Source organism: Gavialis gangeticus, unplaced genomic scaffold (genome assembly GCF_001723915.1).
Source record: "Gavialis gangeticus isolate Ggan-Ray unplaced genomic scaffold, GavGan_comp1, whole genome shotgun sequence".
Classification (NCBI taxonomy): Eukaryota; Metazoa; Chordata; order Crocodylia; family Gavialidae; genus Gavialis; species Gavialis gangeticus.
In genome coordinates, this window is record NW_017729007.1 from 10,529,279 (window position 1) to 10,541,402 (window position 12,124).

At 45.0% G+C, this 12,124-nt stretch overlaps 1 long non-coding RNA gene across 1 annotated transcript; it reads left to right on the forward strand.

Moving 5' to 3' along the window:
* The first annotated feature begins 241 nt into the window (after positions 1-241).
* LOC109292061 lies at positions 242-11,849 on the forward strand. Its single transcript, XR_002096034.1, has 3 exons — positions 242-349; positions 6,587-6,592; positions 11,839-11,849. It is a non-coding gene; the product is annotated as an uncharacterized LOC109292061 (long non-coding RNA).
* Positions 11,850-12,124: the final 275 nt, after the last annotated feature.

Consider the following 12,124-nt stretch of genomic DNA (forward strand, 5'->3'; position numbering starts at 1 on the left):
ACCTCTGCTAATTCCCTCAGCACTCTGGGGTGGAGATCATCAGGACCTGCTGATTTGAACACATCTAGTCCCTCCAGAAGTTCCCTGACTACGTCCTTACTGACCCTGAGCCTGGCTGCACCTCCTCTATGTCCATCTGGGATCTCAGTGGGGGGATGTCCCAGTCCTTGCTCAGAAAAATGGAGGCAAAGAATTTGTTAAAGAGGTTAGCTTTGTCATCTAGTGTGACTACCAATTTCCAAGTGTGTCCTGCAGAGGCCCCACATTACCCGGTACCTTCTTTTTACCCCCTATGTATTTAAAAAAGGACTTCTTGTTAACTTTGATCTGGGTCGCTACTCCCAATTCTGTCTCTGCATTAGCCTGCCTAACAGCCCCCCTACAATCACAAGCCAAGGAGGTATAATCCTCCTTGGTGATGGCCCCTCCCTTCCATTGGGTGTACACCTCCTTCTTAGCTTTGAGACATTCCTGGGTGCTTTTGGTGAGCCATGGGGGCCTTTGAGCACTCTTGCCCCCTTTGATCTGCATTGGGACTGTCACCCTTTGGGCTTGGAGGATCATCCTTAAGGAACGACCACTCTTCTTGGACTCCCAACTCCCCTCCCCTCCAGAACCTCGGTGCCTCCCCAACTAGTCTCCTTACTTCATTGAAATCCGTCCTCCTGAAGCCCAAGGCTGCTGCGCTGGATAGTGAATTCCAGTAGGCAATGATCACTATCGACCAGGTGGTAGAGAATCTGCAGTCCCCTCACCAGGTCATTGCCTGTGGCCAGGACCAGGTCCAACAAGGCATTTCCCCTGGTGGGACTTTGTACCTCCTGGGTTAGGTGGAGGTCCTGTAAGTCGGCTAGAAACCTATGTGAGCAGTCAGACCTGGCTGACTGGTCTCCCCAGCAGATGGAAGCACTGAATTGCTTCAGAACCCTCTGAATTGATTTGGAGATATTTGGAAAGGTCAGAGAGACAGGTTTAAATGTTTTTTCTACATACCTCTAGGTAGCAGGGGCTCATGAGTCCTGTGATGCTGGGACACATGGAGTGTCTCACAGGAGCACAGGGGACTCCCCAACGCACTCAGCAGCAGACCTGGAAGTGGACCAGAAGCACTTCCAGTCCAATTCTGGGTCCACCAGGGAGCACGTGAAGGGGACACCCCATGCCCCCCTGTCTCAGTGACCGATTCCTCCTGGGTCTGGGGAAGGCACCTGGGGTCCCCCTATGGCTGATTGCCAAGGTGGGGGGGGGGGGCCTGCGCACTCCCCAGCAGACCCAGAAGTGGACCAGAAGTACTTCTGGCCCACTTCTGTGTTCACTGCCAAACACATGGAGGGCCCCCCATAGTCCTGTGGGATGCTCCAGGCACCCCAGCATCGCAGTGTTCACAAGCTGTGCCTGCTACCTCAAGTTATGTAGAAAAAACTTTAAAGCTGTGTCTATGGCCGAATTTCTGATTCTCCAAATCAGCATCAAATCTTCAGATTCAGCCAAATCAAATCAGGGACAGTGATCCAAATCAATAAATCGAATCACTGCCCCTGATTTGGGCCAAATCCAAATCTGAATCGAATAGGGCCCACTTCGCACATCCCCAGAATGAGTATGTAAGTGAAAGTTATGACAACTGAGGTGGAAGCATAAAACAAAACACTTAATGTACTCGGGTCAGAAGGACTCAATAATCTCTATACCAAAGTTCTGAAAAAACTGATATATAAAATCATAGGTCCAGTAGCAAGCATCTTTAAGAAATCCAATAAATAGTGGTTGGTCTATATAACTGGAAAAACCTAAATGTCATGCTTATATTTCAGAAAGTGAAAAAAATGGTCTGGTCAGCTACAAGACCATTAATCTCACCTCAATAAGATGTGGTACTTTTACTTTTTTTTTTTTTAAAGAAAATAATTACTAAAGACATGCAGGTAATTAAAAAGACTAGCACTGAAAGAGGAAACACCACACAGCAAGGGGATTAATACACAGTTCTTCAACGATTGTAATGAGACTGAACTTATTTAACATTTACTTTGGCAGAAGAATTTAAGAGTAATATAATGTAATGAACTTGCTGATTCAGGGCATTCAGGGTATTCCCAAAAGAAGAACAAAAAAAAGTCATAGAATCATAGAAAATTAAGGTTGGAAAGGACCTCAGGAAGTTTCAATCAATAGTGAAGCTGCTCAAGCTTACATAAAATCAAACTGGTAAGTACTTCAGTGCCACTACCATGAAATTAGCTCTCCAGGCCCAATTCTGCATCCCTTTGCCTCTTGAAAAATGGTAACAGCTAGAAGTAGTCTTTCTCTTCGAAAACCTAGCCTCAGATCTTCAAGTACCAGAAAGGCATTCTCAGTCTTCAAGATTATGACTCTGCATGGCAGCCATATTCATCTAAAACAATGGATGTCAATCTCAGGAATAGGACTATGCATGAGACCAAGATTTCTTGGTGCAGGTCCAGGGCTGTGGGACCTGCTCATGGAGCTTATTAGAATCATTATGAACTTCAATTTCTGCAGAACAAAATATAAAACAGTCCTTTGGCCTAGGCTTCACACAACAAGACACAAAGAAGAATTCAAAGCAAGTAAAGTAAACTTCTGCATCGACCTTGAGAGCTGTGAAGAGAGAAAACAATGGCTGCTTTGCGAAGACTTCTAAAATTTTTAAGGCACTTGGATACAACAGTAAAAAGTGTAGTACAAGTTCAAAGCTAGATTGCATTAGATAGCTATTTTTCAGTGTCTCACTCTTCAAACATCACTATTATAGCATCAGTCACATTCAGTTCATATTTTAGAGGTTTTTTTCTCTGCAAAAATAAAGGCATTTATACATGTGCTCTGAGAGTGGGGGGAAGGAACAACTTTAATTAGAGCGGCTCTAAGAGTCTCTTTATTAAAACATCTGGAGCATCTCATGTACCAGCATTCTTGCATTTAAAAATGACAGCAGGGTTGCTTTAACTAAAGCTAGTTTGACAAGCTTTAAAGCACTCCTGCCGCCATTTTTACACATAGGGATACTGGTCCATGAGATGCTGGTGTCTGCTGGAGCACAGTAATTACCACGCTCCAGCAGACTCAGTTAATTGAGCCTGCTCTGACACACTGCAATTAGAGTGCATTGGAGCAGTCTCGACGCTCATTTATAGGTGCCTTAAGGGCTTGAATATTTTAATATATATAATCTTACATTTTGATTAAACTGCTGAGGATAAAGAAGGAAAACTTCAGGGACCTTTCAAAGCTTTGGGTTGAGCTGGACATCTAAAATATAAGAATCTTTATTCAAACCATGTCCAACCAACCAAGACTTGGAAATTCAATCACTACATTATTTTCTTCTAGAAGAATTCACATACCTTCTGTTATTCTCCTCTACCACAAAAACAAGCATTATTCAAACTTTGTTATATTTCTCTTGCTATGCTTACACTTTATGGGTACATTGCAAACATGACATCTCTCCAGGTTACAGATTAAAATGATGATTGGGAGAAAAGCTCAGAGACATAACCTTGAATATTTTTAGAATTTTATTGTAGAATTCTTATGTACATCACTTTCTCAGTGTGACTTTGCGTATGAGCTTCAAGCTGTGTTATGACTGAGCCTCAGAAAAAGGTGAAAAAATATCTGCTGACTGTTAACATTTGCTTGACTGACAACAGATGTTCATGACAGTTAATTTTTTTAAGTGTTTACCATCTCTTCTCTCAGTCTATCTTATAGAGAAGAAAGTTATATTCTGATGGATTCATGATGGATGCAGCATTTCTCCATGTTCATGGAAGTGAATCCTCAACATACATTTTCCCAATGTGATATTAATGTAACAGTGGGTTCACACACAGAATTATTATAGTGCCAGGAATAATCAAAGGAAGCATCATTCAAGTCAGTGCTTTCTAACTTTACCCCTCCATTGTCTACATCGGAGTAAGGGCTGCAGTCTCCAACAACAAACAAGAAAGTGATTTGTTGTTGTAGCAGGCGCTCGTCCCAGGAGTGGCCATGATGCTCACTCTGCCCTCCTGGCTCCTATCTTCCCCTTGCTCCTGAGTCAGTTGAGACTGCCACCACCCCCGGTCTCAATCCCTAAACCACAAGACCCTACCTCAGCCCTAAGGTTGCCTTCTCTTAACCCCTAGGGGCACAGACTCTCCCTCTGTCTGCTGCTTGCTCAGGAGCTCCTTCCATGTCAATGGCCAAGGTAAGCCTGCCTGTCCCAGCTCTGGCCCTGGGCTTATCTCCTGGTTAAGCCTGCCCCTTTCTGGTCAGGTGCTCCCTGCCAGCTGACTCGGCTCTTTCCAGAGCCTGTTCCTTTCTCAAAGTAACAGGTGCACCCGGCGCCTGTTGCAGTGATTCTCAGACACAGCAGCTCCACTGAGAGTGATCTTCCTATTTACATCCCAGCAGAAACCCTTGCACCTACGGTTGAAGTGTTTTGAGATCTCAAGTTAGAAAACAGCAGCTATTTATAATTCCCAAAACTTCAGCAGTATTTGATGGCAGACAGCCAGTCCCAAAAGCATCACTGACAATAGAGAGTTTCTGAAACCTGAACTTCAGTTTTACAAGAGTCAATTTAGACTTCTGATGCCACCTCCTATTAGTGAGGTTCAGGAGAGTCAGCCAAAAATATTCCCATAGTGCTAGGGAGTACCAAGTTGAGACATATTGCCCAGCATGGCATGTATCAACATGGCTCTCTGGAACCACTTCCAGTCGCCCCAACACAAATTCTGAGTCTCACTTTTGTCACATGCTTCCTGCCAAAAAAGAGCTGGGTGCCTTTCCACCACCAGAGACAATGGAATCTGGGCTATAATTTCAACTCCAAAGTTAAGAAATAATTGGAGAGTAAACCTCTGGTACTATGGGAGGCCAGTAAGTTTCCTCTTAGGTTTGGTAGCTGTGACCAATAAAGAGAGAGACCTCATAAGAATGGGTGTCCTGTCCAGTCAGAACAGTGCAGGTGAATATTTGTGGTACCACCATTCAAGTTATCAACCCATCACTAAATGACTGTAATTTAGAATTTACTCTGTATAGGTCTTGTATCTTCTTATTCCTTATGAACTGGTGATTTTTTCAGAAATTCAAATGGACTAAAATGATTACCCTAAACTCTCTCTGAAACAATGTCTTCCAGCTGTGAACTAAGGACATTTGGCTTTAATATTATTTAAAAAGCAAAACATGTTATTACCATTAAAAATCCCACAAAGATGTATAAACATTGAGGCCACATCTGATCAATTGCACTACAGGCATTCTTGCTTTATTAGACCTGGCAGAAAATAACCCAAAGGAAAATAAATAATAAGTAGAAGCTAACCCCCAGAGTGTGGTTGTGCTGTTGGGGAGTGTATTGGACAGCTAGGAGAAGTCTATTGTCTTTGAAGAAAAGAGACTTGGAAGTGATTTTGTTCAATTTTTTTTTCCTTTTTACAGAAAAGGGGGATTAGGGTCATTGCCCCCACTCTGCAATGGGCATAGAAGAACTGACACTTTCTCAGGGCTCTAGCTGGGATTTTTACTAAGTCATTTTTCTCAAAGTTTTATTAAAACCAAAAGAGTAGCATCTATATAGTTTCTCCAGGCAATGGCTGTATGAACAACTGCCAAGAGACATGAGGTAATTCTATGTTCTACAAATACAGACAATTGGTATGTTCCATGTGCTCTCTGCTAGAACATTTCCCATTGCAAACTGTGGCAGCACAAGAGTGGAGTTTATAAGGGAAACATTTAGATTAATATGGGTTCAATCCTATTGTCATTTAATTCTTTCATTTCAATGAGAGGGGAAGCGGTTAGTCTGTAAATGTAAAAATATATTGTCTGATTGAAGAATAGACAGAATGGTGAGCAATAAAGGAGTATGGGGAGAGGAAGGTGTTGAGGGGGAGCTATTTGTTCTTGTTTAGTGCTTTGAGATAAACATTTGCTTTGCAGCAGGTTACTGGAACATACAAAAACAAATTCTTACTGATACATCAAGCCCTCACTTGTTTTGCCTTAAACATCCTAGGAACGGTTTATTAAAAAACATCAGGCGAGAAGATAAGCAGTGGGTAGCTATGCTGTCAAGACATGAGTCTTGGTTCATGCCATGGCTGTGTTATCATTAAATAAGGACTCTTTTCTCATACTGTTATCAGTCAACCTCTGTAAAAGTCTCCTGCATGTGTATAACACATCAGCATTCTCTTAGCACTTTCCAGTTTTAACACTTCATTTAATTTTCCTAGAACCTTCAATTGTTGCTGAGGGAGACAGAAGTTGGGGATGTTTCTCCTTTCTGTTGCAATCCTTTTGTATATCTTTGCCAGTACAAAAAAGCCCAGTAATCACATATATGGCCAGCTGAGAATTGTCATGTTTAGATAAAAATGTGGAGTAGATACAAAGGCATCTCTACCCTGATAATTCCTTGTCTACAAAGTCAAGGGGCCAAGAAAGGGGACATAGAGAGACTCTCACCCTTGGGTAGATGACCGTTAACTATTCATGTGAATGGGGGATTGCAACACCAAGCCCTAAAGCTCTTTGTGTCATATGCACAATTTCCTAGCCATTTGTAGACAATCATCCATCTTGGTTTGGGCTGATATTGAGTGCTACAGGGATATTGTCCTTCCCCACCTCGCTCAGTGACTTTCCTGCCATGCCTTTGATGAGAGAAAAAAATTGGAATATTAATCCCGAGTGGCCATCATCAGACCTTCTTGTCTGGACTGTTACATGTGCCCTCTGGCCTTAAACCCACTAGCTGGCCCACTTTCTAATTCAGACCTGACTTGGCTAGAGAAGATGTCCCATCGTAAAACAAAGAAGTAGAAAATGTATTTATTGGTCTTCTTTCAAAGGCTTGTCCTTGCTAGCTGGAAAACAAGGCGACTTTTAACCCACCAAACCCCCTCATTTTATAAGGTACTTCCAGGTCGCAGGCCCTTGAAAATATATTAGTATGGTTTTCAGTATTTGTATCCCAACACACTAACTGAGATATGCCTACGCTCTTATCTCAGCCCTCATCCACTTCCAAACACTAGAGGTAGGGACAGTCATTCAAAAATTCTGAACCTGAATTGATTCAATTTTTGCAGGGTAATCTAACCTGGCTAGGCTAAATGAGTTTTGTAACCAGACAGACATCCCAGAAATGCAGGCACATACCTGCAGTGGCTAAGGCTAGAAGCTGGGGGGGCACTAGAGCAGCCCTCCCTGTCTTCCACAGCATGGAGCTGAGTGGAGTGTGGCCAGGCTCAGGCAGGAGCTCTGATTATCCCAGCAGGGAATTGACACAGTGTTTATCACCCAATTAGGAAAACAACAGAGGAACATTACCAGCTACTTGTTGATTCTACCTGTTGATTCAGCATGGATAGTAGCCAGCATGTGGTCTGCTAGCTAATACACAGGCACCTCCTCAGCAAGGCAGAGAGAAGCAGGGAATTCCTGCTTAGCAGGGAGTGGTGAGGGGAAAGGGGAAGCAGCCCGCAGTCTCTGGAGCTGCAGCCAGGGAGAAGTGGGGAGGGGCCAGCCCTGCTGTGGAGCAGAGAGCCCCACCCAGCCCAGACAGCATGCCAAGATGCTGGGAGAGTCTGGTTTATATTAAACCAGCAAAGGGTCTGGGACACACATTGCATAAACCTGTTTGAGCCAAATCAGTTAAGACTGATACTACATTCAACCAGGTTTATCTCAAACTGGTTGTACCATTTTCAAACTGGTTTATGTGCACTGAACATCTGTTCTGTTACAGGTTTAAACCAGTTTCTGATCACTTAAACAGGTTTATGTATAATGTCTATCCCTAGCCTAGGAACCGTACACAAGGTTTGGCCAACCCCTGCTCTTAAAGAGGACAGTCACTCTACTATACCCTTGTAGGCCTTTACCTTGGTTATCAATTAACATAACTAATGAACAAGATTGTAAATGAGAGCTTACAAGGCTGATGATGATAATCCAGAATAAAGCTGCCTATAGCTCTGATTCTGTATTCCACTGAAATCAGTGAGGAAAAAACACATTTATTTCAATGAGTTCTAGATCTAATTCATTATCTCAGTGTCTCCTTCTTGATATATCAAAAGGACACATGGTTTAATCAATACTTTGGGATTTTGATTAATTATAAAAAATAACTCAAACTAAACATAAACTCCAAGGTTGGCTGCCCTAGAATTCCTCCCTTAGGACCTAGCTTTCCCAGACAATAACTTCCTCTCTAGAAAACTAATTTCACTTCCATTATACATCTCATTTGCTGTCTGAAGAATTTGAGAACCTGCTAACAAGATAGGTAAAAACCTGAATATAGTTACCACTTTTGCATTTTTTTTAAATTATTTTTGGTTTTCAATTATACTGTCCAGTCTGTATTAAAGCAAGGAGAGCATATATATATATTTTTTCTTTGCAAGAATAATAAATAGAGGTGAAACAGAGTAATAATTTTAAAATATTCTGTTCACTTTTGCAAAATTGTCCTCATGAAATATGTCAGGAAGTCTCTTCCTAGATATGTGAGGATTTAATTTTAAACTAATCCCATATTTTCTATCAAAACATTTTCTGGTGAGAGCTAGTTTTTAACAGGATCTAAAAAAAAACCTATTTTCTTCCTGCTGTTTCAGCAGGTCTACAGTATAAAGAAGCATTTCTTGTTGTGGTGCTTGGTTAAACTTCAAAAGACAGAAATTACATGAAAAAAATGATTAAACTGTGACCTTGAATCATAACTGCAAAACCACTGTGTTTTTGCAATCAGGTTTGCATAACTGTGGACTAAAACTTTTTTTTTAGATCTGATGGGTGGGTGGATACATAGATACCCCCATTTCTGAGGAAACAACTTAGGAAAATCAGGGTAATTCATAGAAGAGTGAAAATAACAGAACGACTTTGACATCTTGTGGCAGCAATCCATTGTTGTTTGCACTAGACCATATTCTCCAATAGTCTTGATGTCACTAAAAAACATTTACAGTTGGCTGAGAATGTCTACAATAGATTTGCTTAGCAACACAATAATATAAAAAGTCTCACATTCTTCTCTGAGGCCCTGTCTAGTCTAGGTATGATATTGTTGTTATTGTTATTGTTATTAGATATTGTTATATATTATACAGTATTATTATATCTTATTATATCCCTTTTTCAGAATAGCATGGCTAATGTGCCTGACTTCAGACTGAAATGGCTAACTACCTCTCTATGATATTATGTCAGCTGATGTTACACTTCAAATCCTAGACTAGACTACACCTACTCAAATCAATAGACATGCTGCACATTTAAAGCCACGTTTGCACAGGCTTCCCATAAAATGTCTGTGTGCTCCTCAGAAGCAGCTGAGGATCTCAACATAAGCCTCTTCCACACTTACTTGAAAAACCTTTATCACTTATGTTCTACATGAAGATTCAGAGACACAAAGTTAGCAGTGAAGAACATTTCAAAGCAAGAAAGGACATGTCTCAGGAATGTTTTTTTTTCCTGGAGGCACTGCCTATTGGAGTGCTCCTAAGCCAAGGAAGTCATGAAGATAATGTCTAATCAGTTAACTAATCCTGTTTCATTGAACCAAAATAGGACTGATTAAGCCTACAGAGGATTCTGGGAAACATTCAGAAATAAGATTGTGTAATTTTGTTTTCAATTAATATTATTATTTTCCACCTTTCTATGGAAGTCAAGGTGAAAACTGGCTCTGCACAATATTTTTCACTGGGAGCAAACTGATAGACTTAGGCCTTATCTAAAATTAAAAGTTTTCCCAGATTTGTCTCTACACAGAGCCACCACCTCTAAGCCACTGAAGTGTGTTCACTTCTTCATATTTATGACCCCTATTTGCAGCAGCTGAGATAGTAAAGCTCAAAGTGTTCTCTGGAAGAGCATTGCCCCAGGGTTGCAGCAGCCACCAGCATGATGCATTGTAGAATGCGGGCCAGCAGGACTGTAGGATACTCAGTTCCCCATGGCTCATATTCAGTTCCCCATGGCTCTATCCCCTCCCCAACCCCAGGTACTTACAAGCCTCCAGGGACATATGCAGGGAGCCTGGGACAACTGCTGCCCACTGCTCCCCCTGCACAAGCCACAGGCCAGCTGTGCCAGCCTGCTTGCACTCTGGCACCACTCCCTGCCACCACAGTGCCACACCATTGCCAGGGCCATGCTGTCCAGCCCCACAGGGTGCTACATGCTGCTGCCAGGCCTGCCAGCACCTGGGCCCAGCTGCAGTCAGCTCCTGGCCACATTGGGCCACAGCCAAACCCCAGCAGTCTGCCCAGATCTTGCAAGTGCTGCAGGGCATCACCTTGCTGTATGGCTGCTATCCCATGCCATGCCCCTGTGCTGGGCACTGCAGGCAGCTGCCCAGGCCCATCAGCACCAGGACAGCTGCACAGAGACCCAGACAACTAGCACAGGAACCATGATGGCATCGTCACCAAAGCCACACTCCATCTCCCAGGGCCCCAACTGATTGATGCAGAAGACTGATGACATTGTGGCAGCAACTGGATGCCATCCTTGTGCCCTGGGACCCAGGCCGCAGCCATGCTGTGTACTACAGCACTGGCAGCCTGCCCAAGCCCCTGCTATGGCCTGACTACTTTAGTGATATGTTGCCAGGGGAAGGCGCCTCAGCCCACCAGCAGCCCATCCCATTGAGCACCCCTCCCCCCAGCTTCCTCCAGCAGCTTAGGAAGCCCAGGCCAGCGCCTGCCCCAACAGCTCCATGGGCTCAGCCCCAGCCACAAGGCACATCACTACCAGTCACCAGTAGCACCAGCTTCTCCCTGGGGGGCCTCTTTCTGGGCAGCCATATCCCACACCCCTCTGACCAATGAGTCTGCCTGAAAGTTCATGCCATCACAACCAACTGGGGCATACTGGACCTGCCAGAAATACCAGCCCCACCCACATGGTAATACCAGCCCCACCCACAACCATACTGGGGTGGGGGGGGTGGCTCCATGCCCTGGCCCCTGCCTTGAGCCCTCGCTCCTGGCACCTGGCCGCTGCCCGCTCCCCTCCATCCAGCCTGGCCATGCTCCCCTGGCCCCCAGGTTCCCTCCCCACAGCATGCAAGGAGGCAGGAAACAATGTAAAACTTAAATGAGCAGCCTGTGCCCCCACAGCTAGGTGAGCAGAGGCCTCTACATGCTGAGGAATGTGCCAATGTTGGTGGTGATGTCCTCCTCAGCTGTGGGAGGTAGGGATGTGTAGCAGTCACAGGTAGCTGTCCAGGCAGCAGTGGAGGTTGTGAGGCAGTGTAGCCTTTCCCACCACACCAACAAAACTCAGGGTCCCATGCCAGGTGCACAGGTGTGCCCACGGCACCACAGGCAGCAGCAGCAGCAGCAGGGTGTAGTGGCTCAGGCACCCCTTGGTCTGTGAAAACAGCTCCTCATGCTGTGCCTGGGTCACATGCAGCAGAGGCACAGAGCAGGCATGGGGAGGGTGGGCAGGGCTGGCCCCAGGGTACCTCCCTGGAGAGGCCCCCTGCAGCGAGGGTGGGGGCATGGGCAGCTCCACATCCCAGTTGTCCAGGAGTCCGTCCATCCCCCCTCCCACTCCCCCCACCAAGCCCAGGCACCATGGGCTTCATGGCAGCACAGGAGACACGCTGGGTTGCAGGAGGAGAAGGGAGAAGGAGTGGCTCTGGAGCTGCGGCAGTAGGTTCTTCCAGGAGCCAGGTCTGTTCCAGCCTGGGAACAGGGCAGGGGAGGCAGGATGCCTGAGGCCAGCACTGAACAGCCCACTGCCCCTGAGGAGTAAGTGGGGATGGGGGGGCTCAGCCAGAAGCTGCCTAGGCCCAGGCCTGCCTAGCTGACTTACCATGGTCTCTGGGGACCCATGATCTGAGGCCAGTCAGTGCATGGCCCCCTGGTACAGAGCATCTGATCTCAGAAATGGTGCAAACTCTCACCAATAAATTCTTTCTCATGGATCTGAAGGTGCTTCAGCTGCACGCAGGGGAAAGGCCACACTTGGCCACCAGGATGCACTGTCAGGGTCACCACTGCCCGCAGCCCTGCAGATATGCCAGCTCCACAGGAAGATGACCCAGGACCAGACCCTCCTTCTAGAC